Raw genomic sequence first — 17,197 nt, forward strand, 5'->3', positions numbered from 1 at the left:
ATGTTAATCGAGGAAACTATTAAAGATGAGAACGAACTGGAAGAAGACTTGGACTGGTTTGTTATATGTCAAATAACGGCACGCAGTATACTAAACTATTATGAGAACCTCATTCACAAAATACCATGTCGAACATCTATTCGTACAAGTGATAGATTTACAAAGGAGATATTTCATGGACACGCAATGAGGTGTTATCAAGCTTTCCGTCTAACAAAGCCAGTGGTTCATGGATTTTTGTCACGAATTAAACAAAAAACATGGTCTTCAACCAACATGAGGAATGTCTCTTTACGAGGAAGTAGGATTTTTTTTGGTGACCTGTGCTCATGGTGTTGGTAATAGATTACTGCAAGAGTTATTCAATCATTCAGGTGAGACGATATCAAGGCATTTTCACATAATTTTAAAAATTGTCAGTAAACGAGCCGATGTTATAATTGCACCCCATCCCGACTATAACGAGGGCAAAGGGTATCATAAGCCTCAACATCAGCGCTACATGTCGTTTTTCAAGGTGAGTGCTATTTGTTTCGTACAATAATCATACACATGTATTTAACTTCTAAATAACTTTATGCATTATTTATTTGTATTGTTTTTAGGATTATATTGGAGCAACTGACGACACACATGTTAAGGCTCGATTACCACAAGGAAAAAAAATACCATAAATTGGACGTAAAGGTTATCCAACTCAAAATATTCTTGCAGTAGTAGATTTCAATATGTGTTTTACATTTGTGTGGGCTGGATGGGAAGAAGCTGCTCATGATAATAGGATATTTGGAGAAGCTATATGTAATCCAAGTCTCAATTTTTCCTATCCCAAAAGGAAAAAAAGTATTACTTGGTTGATGCTGGATACTCGCATATGTCAGGATAAATGGATCCTTATAGAGGTGAGAATGTTAGATACCATCTTGAAGACTTTCGTCGAGCTAGTAGTCGGCAACTACGTGCCCCAAGAAGTTTGAAAGAAAAGTTCAACTATTATCATTCTTCATGTCGAAATATTGTTGAACGAACCTATGGAGTTTGGAAAGCAAGATGGAATATTTTGGCCGATATGCCGTATTATACTATTGACACGCAAAGAGAAATTCTGCTTGCAACTATGACCGTTCCAACTATATAAGAAAGAAAAATATTTCAGATGAGGCATTTCAAATAGCGGAGGATGAAACATCTACGAGAGCTTCTGATGTGGAAGAAGAAAATAATGAAACCAATGCTTATTGGATGGCCTTTCGCGACTCACTTACTATGGATATTTTTGGAAGATGATGAATTTCAGTTCAGCAATAAGTTGCTTCATTTTTTTCTTAACCTGGACATGTCTTTTTGTTAGCTTGTACTTTAATTTGTTTAAATAATTTATTTGTAGTTTGAAATATTAGTATATATATATATATATATATATATATATATATATATATATATATATATATATATATATATATATATATATATATATATATATATATATATATATATATATATATATATATATATTCTAGTTATACATTTGTCTCTTCCTCACCTTTGAGTTTTTTGAAGAAAAAAAATATACGCAGAAAATGATAGATTTATTTCGTCTCTTTATGCTGATAGAATTTTTAGCATGTACAGTTGCCCTTCAAGTTCGTTGGTGGTGCTGAGTTTTTCCCTCATTTTTTATCTTTTTTCTTCGTGAAAATAGTGGTGTTGAGTTGCACCGTTGGAATTTGCTTCCATATCAGTTTGATTTCTCTAGATTTTAGGTCTTGACAAAATAGAAATTGTTTTTTTATTGAAGAAATAAAAGTAGATTAGAAGAATTAAAATACGGTTTTGTGTTAAAATTTCGATTATAGTTCTCTTCTACAGAGATTGAGATGAAAATGTAGGTTGTTAGTTAGATTTTGTTTTTTTAATTTTAATGTATATATCAAGAAGGAACAACTTCATGGGTACTTTTTATGTCATTTTTGGTCATTATGACAGTAAACAGATCTTATAATGCCAAACAGTTTAAGAGCTTAATATGAGTAAAGTTAGCTTATAAGTTCGTTACCCAAACACTCTAAAAATTAATTTTAAAAATAAGACGTAACAGCTTATCAGATTTTAAAACAACTTATCAGATGTAAGAGTTTATCAGTTGTTTAAAATAAGCTTAGCCAAACGGGCTCTTATTCACTCTTAAAACATCTTATCAGACGTAAGAGCTTATCAACCGTTTAAAATAAGCTTACCCAACCTCTTAATATCCACCGACTGTTTTAAATTATTGGGCCTATTATGAATTCTTAAAGGTGTGGATGACCACCATTACTCCCACCACTACTCCCACCATTTACTCACCATTATAGGCTCATAATTCCGTGTAACTCATGACCTTTCATGGTCTTACTTGTACTATATATAGTGCTCCATTTTATTGAGTTGGAGACACAAGAAGAACAAGAGAATAATATATTTGTTCCTCTCTATATTACTATGTTAATTCATCTTTGCTTTGTTCTTCTTTATTAGTTTCTCAACACGTTATCAGCACGATTATTCTACTTTAATTTTCGAGTAAAGATGGTCCAAGGAAGATGACTCCTTAGCCATAGAAGATGAAAGGGAGTTGATTTTAAATATTTTATTCTTGTTTTGAATTGATAAAATATTAATCATCTTACTTTTGTTGTAGGTGATTTTTCGTGCAATTCACGAGTTTGTACTTCGATATCTGTTTTGGACCTGATAATGTCCGAATTTCAGAAAATTTAAAATACGAAACTTGTAGGATTTTTTGTTTGCTTTTCAGAACATTTTTAGTCATCGAAATCGGATCTCTATCGATAGAGATATGCTTAAAATAACCAGCTCTGCCAGAGTTGTCCTTTATGCGAATTTTGAACATGGTGTTCTAAAAACAAAAGGGACGATTAAAGGCCTAAAACCTAGATTACATACGAGATTAAAAATCCCGATTGAGTATATTAGACTATAAGTATAAATGATAAGACTCTTGAACATTTGAGTTAGAGGGTATTCCTCATTTATAGTACTATTCTTTCATGATCAAAGTACTATAACAATTTTTATTATATATTGATGATTTAAACCCAAATCGAGCATGTCCAATCAAGTGACTCGAAGATTTGAGTGATATATTAAAAAAGAATAAAAAAACCCACTTGCTCTCTAGTTCATGCAATTTGAAAAGCTCCATCAATCGAAAAAGAACTCGAAGTTCATAAATTTTAGGCTCAAAGCCTAGTTTAAATATGAAAGCTTCAAAGCTAGAAGTCTCGGTTGAATATATTAGACTCAAGGTCTAAGTGATGCTCAAAATTGAATATTTGAGTTAATGGTTATTTCCCACTCACGGTACTATTATTTTACGATTAAGTACCAATTATAGAGATTAAGACCCCAAATCAAGTACATAAATTCAAGGTATACAACTCAATCCTTGAGATTTGAATGGTATATATGCACTCAAAATGAGTATTCATTTGTGATACAATGATATCAAAAATATCATGAAGTTTAAAATTATCTTTGATAGTTCAAGAATGAACACAACTATAAAATTTGGATCATTGAAGTTAAAGATCCATTTATGACTCATGATATCACAAAATATTTGTGTTATTGGTACGTGCCTTGAGGACACAAGCCAAATATTTCATAATGAAAATGTGTCTATAAGACACCGAGCAAAATATTATTGTTTCATTTTCAAGAAACGAGAACTTATTAATTGGGGGTATGTGTCTTGAACACACAAGTAAAAGTAACATTACATCTAGGTACTTATGAAGAAGAAGAGAGATAGTTATTTGATCCTCTCTATAATTTGCTCTCTTTAAATCTTGACTTTGTTATTTTGAAAACTTTGTTTATACTGTCAATGACAGTTAATTAACGTAATTGTACTGCCGTTGACAATACATTTATGTAATTGTGCTGTCGTTGACAGTAAATTAATGTAATATTATTATTTTTTTTATTTTTTGTTGTTTGTTTTTATTTTGTTTGATTTGTTGACAAATCAATGTAATTATATTACTGTCGTTGACAGTAAAATAACTGTAAACACAATAATATTACTGTCAACAACATCAATATTATTATTTTTTTGGGTTTTTTGTTTTGTTTAAGTTATTCACGGAGTAACGTAATAATATTACTGTCTATTATTGTAATATAACTCTAAACACAATAATATTACCGTGGTTGACGGTAATATAACTGTTATTATAGTAATATTGTTGTCAACCACATCAATATTATTATTTTGTTTGGATTTTTTGTTTGTTTGAGTTATTACGGAGTAACGTAATAATATTACTGTCTATTATTGTAATATTACTGTGGTTGACGGTAATATTTATGTTGTTATAGTAATATTACTGTCACTCACAATAATATTAATTTTTTTGGTTTTTTATTATGTTTACATTTGTTGAACGGTCAACATAGTAATATTACTCTATTACACAATAATAATGAGTTTTGTTGTGTTAATATTATTGTGCTAGAGATTAATATAGCAATATTACTGTGTTACTGTAGTTTAGTTTAATTTTACTGTGATTAACAGTAATATAGTTAATATTACTGTCAATCACATCAATATTGCTGTTTAAACGAAAAAAAAGTTTACAGAAAGAAAGAAAAGAAGAAAAAAGAAAACAGAATCGAAAAAGTCAACGTCGGAGACCGCCGGAAACCGGTGAAAAATCCGGGAGAAAAAAAAATTTGATAAGTCAACGCCCGAAACCGGCAGGAAAAAAAAATTGAAAAACGTTTTGGGTCAAAATTGAATAATCTGTGAAATTTGAGGTCAAATTGAGGTTAAATAAAGTTAAGGATGAAATTGAAGCATATAAAAGTATAAGGGTTATTTTAGTCATTTACAAAAATCTGGACCATGTGTGGACTTACTGGTAAAGGAGTTTTTTGTCTAGATCTCTTTATGAATAAGCACTCATTGATGGGCTTATTTGTAAAGACCCCAATATATTTTGATACAATAATTGAACAAGGGGCTATTACAAATAAGCCCATCATGTTTAATTTATTTATAAAGAGGATCAGACCAAAAACTGTATTACAAAAAAGTCCAGACAAAGTTCAGATATGTGTAAAAGATTAAATCACCCCCTTACATTTTAATATGATCTAATTTCATCATTTTAATCCAATTTAACCTCAATTTGACCATAAGTTTCACCAATTATTCAATTTCTACTCTTATTTTTATTATCGTCGGGGTCAGCTGTTGTTGACTGCCGGTCTTCGGCGTTGACTTTTTTTTTTTTTTTGCTCTTTTTTCTACCCGTCGTAGCTGACCTCAGGTCAACACAGATCTTCGGCGGAGTTGATTTTTTTTTCCTGAACATTTTGTGGCCTGCGTAAAAAACAGTAATATTACTGTGGTTGAGATTAATATTAACTATATAATTGTTTAACATAGTCATATAGCTATATTATTATATAGCACAATAATATTAAAACAACAAAATCACTATGTTAAAAAATAATTTATTGTATACATTAATATTATTATGTTAATCGGTCAACAAACTCAAAAATAATAAACAAAACCAAAAAAAATAATGTTGTTGTGGTTGACAGTAATATTACTTTCAATGATTGGTAATATTAATGTAATGATAGTAATATTATTGCGTTCACAGTAATTTTACTGTCAACCATAATAATATTACAATAGTAGACACTAATATTATTATATTGGCCGGTCAACAAATCAAACAAAATAAAAAACCAAAAAAAATAAATAAAATTGATGTGGTTGATAGTAATATATTGTACTTACAGTAAGTTTACTGTCAACCACAGTAATATTACACTAGTAAATAGTAATATTATTACGTTGACCGGTCAACAATTCAAACAAAATAATAAAGCCGAAAAACAAATATTTATTGATGTGACTGACAGTAATATTATTGTGTTTACAGTAATTTTTATTGTCAACGTCAGTAATATTACTGTCACCGGTTAGCGGATGGCCAAAAAAAAAAAATCAAGCCAGTCACCACCGGAAGCCGACAGAAAAAAATAAAAAGAAGAAAGAAAAAAAGTTAACACCAGAAATCGGGCCGAGAAAAAAAAAAGAAAAAGACTTTGTAAAAGAAAACGAGTCAAAATTAATTTTATTTTGTTTGTCAAAATTGATGAAATTGAAGTTAACTTGGGGATATAATCTAGAATTGAGCTTAAAGGTTTGGGGGTAATTTTGTAATATATATTAAATTTGCCATTATTTATAAGCTATGTTAAAGGGATGAACTTATTGGCAAAAGAGATATAACACCTAAACCTAGAATAATAAATATGGTTGGTCAGGGACCTCATTACAAAAACTCCATTCGAGAATGAAAGCAATGTTTGTTTATAAGTTGAAATGAGACAAACTACACTGTAGCGGTCAAATCATGTTTAAACGTGTTAGAAAAATATATTATACAAGAAGAATTCGAAAAATAAACTGATGCTTTTTTTAGTGAATAGACTTTTTACTGTAGTAGTCAAATTCTTTAACTGTATACGTCACATCATATTTGAAAGAAAGAGATAAACTTTAGAAGTTAGTTTTAAAACTATTTTTTGAAACCTTAACAAATACAAATTCGTTTCGCCGGAAGAATTAAATTGAAATGAAAACATAACCAAACATTGCCATAACCTCTTAAATAATAATATTATGTTAAAAGAAGTAATGTCCCATAATTTCAGAGGTGGTTATATACGCAGGTGCCATTTTGGCGTATATACATTTTTTACCATAATTTTTTACTTTTTAATTTTAAGTTTTCACCATTTTACATTTTTTTACCAAATCCTATAATCCTTTAAAAATCGAATTTGAAAATTTCTTTGCCAACACGAAGGGGCAATTATGCTCTAATTGCATAATATTTCAATTCATTTAAAGAAATACGTTTGTTAAGTCGCTTGACTCAAGAGCAACGACAAGTTACAAAGTTACTGAAAAAGAGTCACGTGAAGCCGAAGGAAATTTTGCATAACTTGGGACAGACTAATCCGAATACCTTTGCGGTTTTGAAGGATGTGTACAATGAACCTGCAAAAAACGACGAGAGGAAATGAAAGGAAAAACAGTTGTGCAACATATGTGGCACAAACTTAGCTGGCGATACAGTGCAAGAAATTATGTTCGCGCACCCCCATTCAATCAACCTTCTGCAATTATTTCCATACGTTATATTGATGTTTGCACTTACAAGACTAACAGATAATATTTATTTAAATGTGAATTTTAATTTATTGTATTATATTTACGAGTTTAAAAAATTATAATTACATTCATGTAGATATGAAATGCCTCTTTTGGAAATTATTGGAGTTACTCCGGTGGAAAGGAACCTCACTATTGTTGTTGTTTTTATGTCACATGAAGATGAGGACACTTATGCATGGAATTTGAGATGTTTGCAAGATATATTACCGTCGGAAGCAGAACCGGAAGTGGTACTGACAGATCGTGAGTTAGGCCGATTGAATGCATCGCCTAACGTGTTTCCACAGTTGAATCAGATGTTATGTTTATATCACATAAAAAGAAACATTGAGGCAAATGCATCGAAGTTCTTGGGCAGTAAAAATCAAGGGTATGTTGTTCCGGAGGACGGTCTGGGAAGCGTTAGTGAATTCAGAGACTGAGGAAGAGTATGGATTCAATTATAGCGAGATGATTAGTTTGTACGGGGAATATTCCAAGCTGATAACATACGTCAATCCCAGGTGGTTGATTTACAAGAGAGAGATTTGTAAAGTGTTGGACTAACAACATCGTCCATTTTGGTAACACGGCGACAAACAGGTATACAACATGTTTTTTTTTATAAATGCTTTTTACGTAAAATTTTGCATGTATGTATTAATTAATTGTTTTTGAAACAGGGTGGAGAGTGCACATCGTGCATCAAAGAGTTGGTTGCAATCATCGACTGGAGCTATTGATATTGTGCAAAATCAACTTGATGCGCAAGTTCACCTTCAAATTAATGAATTGAAGGTAAAAAAAAAAAAAAAAAAAAAAAAAAAAAAAAAAAAAAAAAGCAGAACAGTCAGAATGTACGGTACTTCATATCCGTGTTTTGGTGCTTTGATATGCAACGTATCACATAATGCATTGGACCTTTTGGATGAAGAGTTAGAGAGAATTGCAACAGAATCCAAACAGATGTAACTGTTACCTAAGTAGAACACATGGTCTCCCGTGTGCTTGTCCAATTGCAGTTAAAATTGCATAAGAAGATACTTATTACCTCCAACAGATACATCCATTCTGGAGAAAATTCACCGTTGAGCTGATGACAATTCCATACCAAGATGAGGAACCGTTTGATCGCACAATTGCAATTAAGAAAGTTCATTTGGACGAGTTCGAGAAATTATCAAAGATGGATTACATGTCCCAAAAAAAATGCAGCCAACTATTTATGGGACATAAATAATCGTGCCTCAACACATTTGGGATAGCCGTCATTTGTGAAGGCCAAGGGACAACCTAAGAATAACGCGATGAAGCGTGATTTGTCCGGATATGAGCACATCAAGAATCGAAAAACAGAAGTTAAATTATCTTCGGGGTTAAGGGGGCTCAAAATCCCGACTTAATAACCGACTGAAAGAACGCCAGAATCGAAGCTTAAAGGTCGTGGTCGCGGACATACTAAATCTACGGAAGAATCGGTTGTAACTGCCGGAGAATGGGTCAATTTGTTTTCCTTTCTTCATTCGTTTCTCGCACAATCTATAGCCTCATATGTTAATGTGAGGGCCGATGGTAATTGTGGGAACCGATGCATTGCCGAAATTATTTATGAAAGTCAAGAAAGATGGTCACAAGTAAGAACAGACTTGGTTGCAGAGTTTATGGAGCGTCATCATTTATATGCTGATATGTTTGGTGGAGATGAAGAGGGTCGTAATGCAGTCGCTGATCATATTCTGACATGAGGTCATGAAAGCGGACCTGCGCCAAGGACCAAATGGATGTCAATGAATATGGGACAATCAATTGCTACGAGATACAACACAATGGTGCTAATATTCACTAAGTTCGATAGTTTTACTTATCTACCTCCAGTTGGGAATCCCGTGTTATCAAATATTATTCATATGTTGTTACATAACTATCATTTCATCATTCTTTGAGTATCGGTTCACTGCCCTCTACCTCGCCTCCATCCTCAGTGGAGGTATTACGCAGCTCCCATTTTACTCGCCTTATAATATTTTCACGCTGATCGACTAGCTTTGTGGACGACGTTAAGTACTAGCCATGTAGATTTGGCGTATTTGTTTTTTTGTTTTTTTTATGTTGAACTTTGTTATTTGGTTTTACTTTAAATTTTGTAACATTAAAAAAAGAAAAAAAAAATATATATATATATATATATATATATATATATATATATATATATATATATATATATATATATATATATATATATATATATATATACTCGCGTGATTTCACGCGAACATAGACAGTTTGTTCGCGTGATATAACGCGAGAAAATTGTCTCTGTTCGCGTGAAATCACACGAATAACGTAATTAAAAAAAAATCAACTCGTGTAATTTTACGCGAACAAAGAGCTTTTGCTCGCGTAGAATTACAAGAGTACATGTTCCTTGTTCACGTAAAACTACGCGAGTACAATTTTTTTCTTCTTTAATTTATTTTATGGTTTCAACATATTTAAAATACAAAATAGGAAACAGAGTAATTTTGTGACACGGTAAAAATAGAAAATCAAGTAATCGTTCAACAGAATCAAAATAGAAAATCGTTCGGAACTAAAATCGGAATGAAAAATACAGGTCCAATAATATTTTCGGATCAAGATGGCTGAATTGGAAAATTCCACTCGAATTGCTCTAGTATAAATTATGCCAAATGGCAAAGAGGGACATGACAAGAAACATAAATTACTGTCTCCGACAGTTAAAAAACTGATGGAGACAGTAATTTAGCAGCCAAGATATTAATATTAATTAAAATATTTTTTTAAGAAAAAAGAAGAAGTCAATTAACAGTTTAAATTACTGTTTCCGACAGTTAAATAACTGTTGGTGACAATAATTTAGCAGCCAAGACAGTAATATTAATTAAAATCTTTTTTTAAGGAAAAAAAATCAATTAACTGTTAAATTACTGTACAGTTAAATAACTATTGGAGACATTAATTTAGCAGCCAAGACAGTAATATTAATTAAAATATTTTTTAAGAGAAAATAAAATTAAAAAAAAAAAAGGAAAAAAAAAAAAGTCAACGCCGGAGACCCGGCGATCTCCGGTGGTCAACGGCGGCTGAGCGGCGGTCTCTAGTGTTGGCGGGTCAAAATTGAAATTAGGGTAAACATTGCTTAATTGGTGAAATTGAAATTGGACTAAATTGGGATGTAAATCATGAAGTTGGAGTTGAATTGAGTTTCAATGAATTGAGGGTAATTTGGGTATGTATAAAAGGGTTTTCCCTATTTACAAATAAATTCGAATGAGCTAGAAATATTTGAAACATAAAAAAGTTGAATGTCCATTTTTTAATTAAGTGCCCTTATCATGGATCTCTTTCCCATAGATTATGGAGTAACTTTGAGCAGATGAGTGATGAATTCGAAGCATTTATTGATGAATTTAATTATTGCATATATTTTTCCAAATATTATTTCAACTTGGATGCCAATTTTTTTTATTTGAATCATTTCATTCTGGCAGGTGGATCCAATTCCAGACAGTTTCTTGAAGTTGAAGCCATTGCTGGCCCCAGTTGTAGAAGAAACACGCGGGAAAATCGTAATTAGGAATTATTTGACAAATCCCACCCATATACACTCTGCTATAAAGAGAGAGATTCAAAAAAATCAACTTTTAAGATAAATCCAAAATATTGTTTAATTAATTATAAATAATTTAATTCACTATTATACCCTTCTCCTAACTCTATAACTCGCGTTCTTATTATATTTTTTCGTCAGATTTCTTCTATCTCTCTTCTTTTTAACAGTAGCCGCCCTCCCTTCCTCCACGTTAGTTGCGATCTCTTCCCCCAAATCTCGGCCCTCTTCGCCGAGGGTGAGAGATCCCGCTCCACCGCCTCCCCCATCATCACCGCCTCCAAGTGCTCCCTCGTCGTCCACCACATCAGCCGTCGCCGCTCCTAAATCATCTAGGGCCAGATCTCCACCTTCCCAACGGGCGGAGGAAGAGGTGGCCTCTTTTAGCGACGAATCAACGAGATGTATGGATAATATGAAAAACGGAGAATTTTAATTGTTTCTTGTTCATTTATTTTACTTAATTTTTTGGAGCCTTTCAACTTTTAATTGGATAATGCTTTCGGTAATTGTTAATGCACTGTTCATACGAAGATCATACTTATGTTCTTCGATTCTGAGTATAACTCTGTTTACTCAAAATTATAAAAAGTGAAATTATAAAGTTGTGGATGATTTGTGAATCAGATAAATTGGATAGTGAATTAAAGAAAAAATCGATTTCTTATTGTTGAATGGAATGAGAAAAAAAATCATAGTTATATTTTTTTTGTGTGAATTGTTTGAAAGTTTTTTGGGTTTAGAAGAAAAATATGTATCCATGAACAATTATATTGTTTGGTGATTCAAGAACCAACTCTCTGTATCCGTGTTCTTGAACTATATTCATAGAATTTTGGCTACACTTAAAAAAAATGATTTTTTATATTATTTTATGCATTTAAGAATCCAGTTTCCAATATTTTGGTAATTTATACGAGAATATTAATATTATTTTATGGCTCACATTTTGAGAATGCAGTGGAATAACGCGAAGAAGATGATTACACGAACTATGCTCTAGGGTTCATTTGAGAGAAGATGGTGTCCTTTATAGTGGTTTTATAGCTTTTTTTCGTTAAAATTTGATGTTTTATTGTTAGAATTCATAGTGGTTTTTATGTTTATATAGTTGTTGTATACAAAGTGGTTTTTATGTTTATGTAGTTGTTTATACATAGTTGTTTTCATGTTAATATAGTTGTGTATACAGAGTGGTTTTCATGTTTTTATAGTTGTTTTATACGAAGTGGTGTTTATGTTTATATAGTTGTTTTACGCATAGTGATTTTCATAATGTTAGATTTTGTCTTCGATAAATTTATAGTTGTTTTCAACAAATTTACAGTAGATTTCGTCTAGTTCGTGTAGTAGTTAATGATAAACTTATAGTGATTTTCAACAAATTGACCAAGGGGGTTTTATCATATAACCCCAATAAAATGGGTAAACAACATAGAAGCCCATGTGTTAATGAAAACCTGCACAAAATCCCCTTGTATTTGTTTTTTTGCAAAAAACGCCCTTGTGTTCTATTTTTTATTGCACCAAATCACCATTCCGTCTAATCCATTAGGAAAGTGCACTCCACACGCCAGTTGCGCGAGTAGGATTGATTTTTATATGCTTTTTAGACTGAAAAGACCAAACTAACCTTTTTCTCATCATGTCCCCTTGTGTTTAAAAATAGGGGTAATATGCCATAAGTCCCTCAAATGAAACCTAATTGGAACTAAATGGCAAATTCAAATCCAATCTTTTAATTAAATCCTTAGTTTGAAATAATATATGAGCCACATCCCTAATTTTTTTTATCCCTATCTTACCTTTATACCCTAATTATATAATCTATACATTCACGTTTCTTCAATTTAGATTTATTCTTTTTGTTTTCTCTCTCTCACGTTCTCTCTCACGCGTTTTTTCTTATCTCCCTTTCTCTCTCTCTTCTCTCTCTCTTTCTCCTTTCTCTCCAATAGCAGCATGAAGGCCGTTGCCGGCGCCGGAGACGGAGGGAGAAGGAGCAGGGGCCGCGGTGGAGGCCGGGACAGCGGTGGCAGCAGGAGGCGTGGTGGCGGCGATGGCAGGGGCGGCGGGTGGAGGCGCAGTGGAGGAGACGACGACATGGGGTTGTGTGGTGGGGGCCGGGTTTGTGGTTATGGTTGGGATGTTATTGAAAGCATATTTTGACTAATTAATCGCATCTAATTTTCTTATACTTTAAGAGATATTGCTTGATTTGGGTTCATATGGAGGATCTAGGGTTTTTCAAAGTCGGTAGGTGGATACAGTCGCGGCGGCTGCGAGTGGTAACTGCTAGGGTTCGCGGCTGCTGAAAATTGTTGGCGACTAGGGTTTCGTCGTAAAGCATAGTATACTGTAGTATACTATAGTACACCGTCGTATACTACACCCAAGTATACTATAGTATACAGTAGTATACTGTAGTCTACTACAGACAAATTGAAAAATATGTAAATTGAAAAAAAAATATAATGCTTTTTTTTTTGGTAATTTTCAATATGACGTCGAAGAAAAAGAAGAAAAAAATAAACTTTTATAATAATGTATAAAATAATAAAATGAAGAAAGAAAAAAGGAAGATATGTAAAAAAATGTTCATATGGAAATTTAAAATATTAAATACATAATAAATAAAATGATAAATACAGTTTGGAATTTACTTAATGCATATTTCGAATTCATGAGTAGAGGGGTATTTTTGGAATGAATTTTATAAAGGATGTGAAGCAAAGATTTAGTTGAACTTGTCATAAAAAATGTTCATATGGAAATTTAAAATATTAAATACATAATAAATAAAATGATAAATACAGTTTGGAATTTACTTAATGCATATTTCGAATTTATGAGTAGAGGGGTATTTTTGGAATCAATTTTATAAAGGATGTGAAGCAAAGATTTAGTTGAACTTGTCATTTAGTTCTAATAAATTTTGTCACTAGGGATCTATATCCTAAGGCCCCTTAAAAATATATGCTCCAGACCCCACTGTCGTATTTGTTTGCATAAAACCCCCTCCCATAAATTGATGTTGACATTTCAATAATATTTGTTATTATATAAATCATAATTTTGTTGTAATTCCTAAACCCCGTGTTCGTGTTATATAATTTGCTAGTTTATTCAAGTTAAACTGGAATAAATTTTATTTTAATTTAATTTTCTTTGAACTTCTAATTTAATGAATTAAGCTTGAATAAAGTGATACTTTTGTTTTTATTCAAAAAAAACTTAATTACTTTTGGACTAACAATTCCTGAATAAATAAATTAAATAAACAAGTAAAAATTTGATAACACGTCCATCTGATTACCAACTAGTCAAACTATTCGCCGTCAACCAAAAAAGAGATTAGCAAAATGCCAAGATCATAATAATAATAATAATAATAATAATAATAATAATAATAATAATAATAATAATAATAATAATAATAATAATTTGGTGCAGGTTTTCATTAACACATGGGTTTTATGCTGTTTAGTGTTTACCCCCAATAAAATATTGTAAATATATGAAAAAGAAAATCAAAAAAGGGATAATTAGTGAGAACCCCCTAATACATTTGACTATATGAAGGTGGATACAACTCCTTTTCTAATATTAGTGAGATCCCCCCACTTAATAATTAAAATTCTTTTTAATTAAAATTGGATTTTGACCTGACTATTCTACCCCTGAATAATTAAATCTAATAAAATATGTGATCACGTTAAATCAGCAGTTTCCAAATCTTATAATCATAAAACCTAATCACATCTTTAGCACCCAATCGTCATTCTGTCATCTTCATCACGTCTTCTATTCTGTCTCGAACTGGGGATCCGGTGGGGGCGGCGAAGGCGACGCGGCCAAGGAGAGGACGAAGGGGGGCCACATATTGACAACGACAAGGGAAGACCCCCGCGGTCCATTAAAAAATCGGCACCTCTAATACAAATTCAAGCGACTCTTCGTCGGTGACGACGCTCAAGGAGAACACGGCGGCGGCGGCGGCCAAGGAGTGGCCGCCAACTTTCACTCCTCTTTTCCACCCCGACCAACACTGGTTTTACTGTCTTGTTCAAGGATTCAACTGTTGCCTCTGCGACTGCTTCCAGACCCATTTTATCATTCAATTAGAAAACAAATGAACAAATTATTTTCTAAAGGAAGAAGATTTATCACAAATTGTCGGATAATTATCCTTCAGAAATAGAGGAATCGAATGAAAGCGAAGCTTACTTTGGGGAGAGGGCAACGAGGCAGATGCACAGGATTTGCTTCGTTTTTTAATTAAATTCATAATTTTTTTCTTTTCGATTTTTTTAGTGCTGAATTGTAGAAACTTGTATTGTTTTGGGAGCTAATTTTGTTCAATTAATTGTCAATCGGATGTTCGTTTGTTGAAATTGTGCTGGTGTTATTTACAAAATTATAGTTGTTTTCGTTACTGTTGGAGTCGATTTCATTAATCTAACTATATTTGATAGTTGATCTTGATAATTTGTAGTTGTTTTAATTGATAAATAGTTGTTTTAATTGAAAAATAGTTTTTTTAACAGAAGAAATATAGTTGTGTTGGTGTTATTCACAGAAATATAGTTGTTTTAACTGAAAAATTATAGTTGTGTTGGTGTTATTCAGAAAAATATAGTTGTTTTAACTGAAAAATTATAATTGTGTTGGAGTTAATTACATAAATATACTTGTTTTTAACTGAAGAATTAATGATGCTAACATAAAAATGATCTATATTACATATATTTATATAATAGGACAATATATGCTATAACAAAACAAAGTTTAAACATATCTTGAAAATTAAGAAAACATAAATTTAAATAACAACTGTTAACAACATTAAACAAAATCCATTTAAAGGGTTACAGTGATCAAGCGATGTTAGTGTTTACGTTTTTGTTCGTCCTGTTGTCCTTGCACTTCCCCCATTCTAGAAGAGTCTTCACAATTTTTGTCCACATTTGGAGATAGTCTATTTCGATTTCTTCCTTGATGATTGAATGTTCCTTGAAAATGTTCTTTGGCGTATGAATGGGCTACTATCGTTGTGTGCCCTCTGTTAAGACAATATAGATCAACATCATGTAAAAAATAAATGCATATCAAACACAGTCTGCAAAGAACTACTTATTGGTTAATTTACAGAAATATTTACAGAATAGTCTATCTAGGCAGAATAGTCTATTTTTCAGAATTGTCTATGTACATACTAATGAACTGTTTCCAAAATATTTTATTAACACTTAACAAAAACAGTTTAATAATAAATGAGACAACCAAGCAAATAGACTATTTCGAATCACAATGGCATGGAGATTGACCTATTTTCAAAAAAAGTCTATTTGCAAAATAGTCAATTTATACCTAGGCAGAATAGTCTTTTTACAGATTGTCTATTTCCAAATCCCACAAATTACAGCAGGAATACAAATTAATTACCTGCGTCGGTTAGCCGAATGTCGTTCAATGCTTTCGTCCTGCGTTCTCCTGTTCACAAAAACAAAATGTAAAACAAACACATTTGTAGGCTGTGTTTTTTGGTATAATCGAAAAGAGGATATTAATGAACAAGACTATTTCAAGGGGGATACTTACTGCTCCCAGGCGTTGCTTTATTTCCCGATTGCGCTGCGTTGGTGTCCATAGCTTCAAGAATTTCACTTTTTTGGGAGTTTCTTCGGTTTTTTTTTTTACCCAGGGAACAAGACAATATGGTTGTATCGCAGATTTTGGTGGGTGAGTGAGTTTAAGAATTTGGCAGATTCAATTTTTCTACTCATAGGTGTTGTCACCGGTGTAGTCGTTAGCAAATTTAGGTTTTGCAGTGGGAGTTATGGAAAGATTAGGGAGAGCGAGATTTGGGGATAAAATCTCACACGTTTTAGCAGTTTATTTTCCTGATTTCTAGTGATTTTTTTATTAGACATAACGTGGCTTCAAGAAGGCTATTTAGATTTTGGTGGGTGAGTGAGTTTAAGAATTTGGCAGATTCAATTTTTCTACTCATAGGTGTTGTCACCGGTGTAGTCGTTAGCAAATTTAGGTTTTGCAGTGGGAGTTATGGAAAGATTAGGGAGAGCGAGATTTGGGGATAAAATCTCACACGTTTTAGCAGTTTATTTTCCTGATTTCTAGTGATTTTTTTATTAGACATAACGTGGCTTCAAGAAGGTTATTTTCGTAATTAATTAAAATAGTGGGTTTCCTACCAATAATGAAAATATGGCTGGATCCCCCATTATTAAAAAAACACTAGAGGGGGTTATGACTAATAGTCCCATCAAAAAATGGACGTAATGGATCGGGGAATT

The 17,197-nt window shown here is 32.2% G+C and overlaps 1 pseudogene; it reads left to right on the plus strand.

The window, feature by feature from the left end:
* LOC148768873 (uncharacterized) lies at window positions 1-1,287 on the plus strand (annotated as a pseudogene).
* Window positions 1,288-17,197: the final 15,910 nt, after the last annotated feature.

This window comes from Erythranthe guttata, chromosome 8, assembly GCF_056151865.1.
Source record: "Erythranthe guttata isolate IM_541 chromosome 8, IM_541, whole genome shotgun sequence".
Taxonomy (NCBI): Eukaryota; Viridiplantae; Streptophyta; class Magnoliopsida; order Lamiales; family Phrymaceae; genus Erythranthe; species Erythranthe guttata.